The sequence below is a fragment of the Galeopterus variegatus genome, unplaced genomic scaffold (assembly GCF_000696425.1).
Source record: "Galeopterus variegatus unplaced genomic scaffold, G_variegatus-3.0.2 Scaffold3555, whole genome shotgun sequence".
NCBI classification, from domain to species: domain Eukaryota; kingdom Metazoa; phylum Chordata; class Mammalia; order Dermoptera; family Cynocephalidae; genus Galeopterus; species Galeopterus variegatus.
In genome coordinates, this window is record NW_007729666.1 from 123,637 (window position 1) to 126,344 (window position 2,708).

The following is a 2,708-nucleotide window of genomic DNA, read 5'->3' on the forward strand; positions in this document are numbered from 1 at the left end:
TTTTTTTTTTTTTGAGACCGGCCGCACCGCACTCAGCCAGTGAGTGCTGTGAGCGCACCTGTCGTCCCTATATAGGATCTGAACCTGCAGCGGGAGCGCCGCTGCGCTCCCAGTGCTGCACTCTCCCAAGTGCGCCACAGGCTTGGCCCGTTATGTTGTTCTTTAAATGTGTCTTGCCTCTGAAATATACTTTGTCTGATTGTAATATAGCCACGCCAGCTTTCTTTTGATTAGTGTCAGCATGCTATATATTTTCTCATACATCACTTTTAACCTATTTGTATAATTATATGTAAAGTGGTTTTTTTTTTTTTGGTTTTTTTTTTAAGGCAGCATGAAGGTAGGTTGCTTTTTTATTCAATCTGAAAATCTCTGTCTTTTCATTTATTATGGTACGTAGACAATTTATGCTTTATTGATTGCTGGTACGATTGTGTTTAAATCTACAATTTAGCTATATGTTGTCTATTTGTCTCATTTATTCTTTGTTCCTCCTTTCTACCTTCTTCTGGATTGAGAATTTTTTAATCCATTTTATTTCCTTTGTTTGCTTATTAGCTGTAATTCTTTAGCTTGATCTTTAGTGATTATTTTAGAGTTGACAGTATACATCTTTAACTTGCACAGAGTACCTTCAAGTAATACTTATTTCACCAATTATATAAGAATCTTGCAAGAGTATGTTTCTATATTTCCCCCTCCCATCTTTGTGCTATTGTTGTCATGCATTTTACTTCCACATATGTTATAATACATATTTTAGGTGTATTATGTATGTATGTATGTATGTATTATATAACACACAATACAATTGCTATTATTTTTTGCTTCAAGTAGCTAATTATCTTTTCAAGGAATCAAAAATAACATTAAATATATTTTATATTTATTCACATATTAACCATTTTTGGTGCTCTTTATTCCTTTGTATAGATTTAGATTTCCATGTGGTATCATTTTTCTTCTGCCTGAAGGACTCCTTTTGAACATTTCTTATAGCAGGTCTGCTAGGGATGAATTCCTTCAGTTTTTATTTTACTGTTATTTTTGAGAGATATTTTCATTGGGTATAGGTTTTTTACTTTCAGTATTATGAAGACATTTCTCCCTTATCTTTTGTCTTGCATTGTTTCTGATTAAAAATTTTCTTATTCTGAATGTAATGTGTCATTTTTTTTCCTGTCTGCTCTTGTAATTTTCTCATCACTGATTTTAATCATGTTGATCATGATGTGCAATTTTCTTTATGTTTCTTATGCGTGGGGCTTGTTGATATTTTTGAAAGTGTGGTTTATAGCTCTCTTCAAATTTGGAAATTTTTCAGCCATTATTTCTTTGTATATATGAATATTTTTTATTTCCCTTCCCTCCCTTTTGGACTCAAATTTTACATATACAGCCAGTCACTGTTGTTCCATGGCTCATTGATGTCATTTATATTGGTTTAGTGTATTTTCCTCCTTGTGTTTTATTTTGGGTTCATGTATTACTGTGTTGTCATGTTCACTTATCTGTTTTTTTTTCTGTAGTGTCTATCCCATCCAGTGCATGTTTCATTTAGACATTGTAGTTTCATCTTTAGAAGCTCTATTTCCTTCTTTTTAAAATGTATCTTTCACACTCTATTCAACATGTTCAATTTTTCCTCTACCTTCTTGAACATAGGAAATTTAGTTCTGTCTTAATAATCTTTTCTACTAATTTTATCTGTGTTATTTCTATTTGTTTTATTTATTGACATCACATCCTTATGAGTTGTGCATATATATTTTGATAGTGCTGTAGTGGCGATAAAGAAATATTAAATTGTATTTTTTATTCTACTTTTATTTAAGATGTAATTCACATTTCATAAAATTCACCATTTAAAAGTGTAAAATTTAGTAGTTCATAATATACTTACTGGATTGTACAACTATCAATACTAATTCCAGAATATTTTCATCATCCCCCAAAGAAACACCATACTTGCTAGCAGTCAACCTCCATTCCTCTCTCCTTCCAGCCCCTGTTAACCACTACTGTCTTGTCTCTGTGGATGTGCCTATCCTGGACATCTGATATAATGGAATGACAACATATGTGGACTTTTACTTTTGGCTTCTTTCATTTAACATAATGTTATCAAAGTGAATTCATGTTGTAGCATCAGCATTCCTTTTTATTACAAAATAATATTCAATATAGATATACCACATTTTGATCTTTTTGGCTATTATGAATAATGGTTCTATGAGCATTCATATACAAGTGTTTGTGTAAATAAATGTTTCATTTCTTTTGTCTACATACCTACAAGTGGAATTGCTGAGTCATATGGTAACCCTATATTTAAGTTTTTTGAGGAACTAACAAAGTTTTTCAAAATGGTTGTACCATTTTACATTTCTACCAGCAATATATGAGGGTTTCCATTTTTCTGCATCCTCACAATTACTTATTTTATTTATTTGTTTCTAAATTTATTTTGGATTATAACCATGCTAGTGGATTTGGTATCCCATTGGGGATTTGATTTGCATCTACCCAAAAATGTTGAGCATTTTTTCTGTGTGTATCAGAACTTCATATATACCGTCTTTGGGGAAATGTCCAGTACTGTATTAATATCCTTTGCTTTATTTTAATTGGGTTATTTGCCTTCTTGTCGGTGAGTTGTAACAGTTCATATATTCTGGATTCTATGGGTAACATATTTTTGCTTCTTT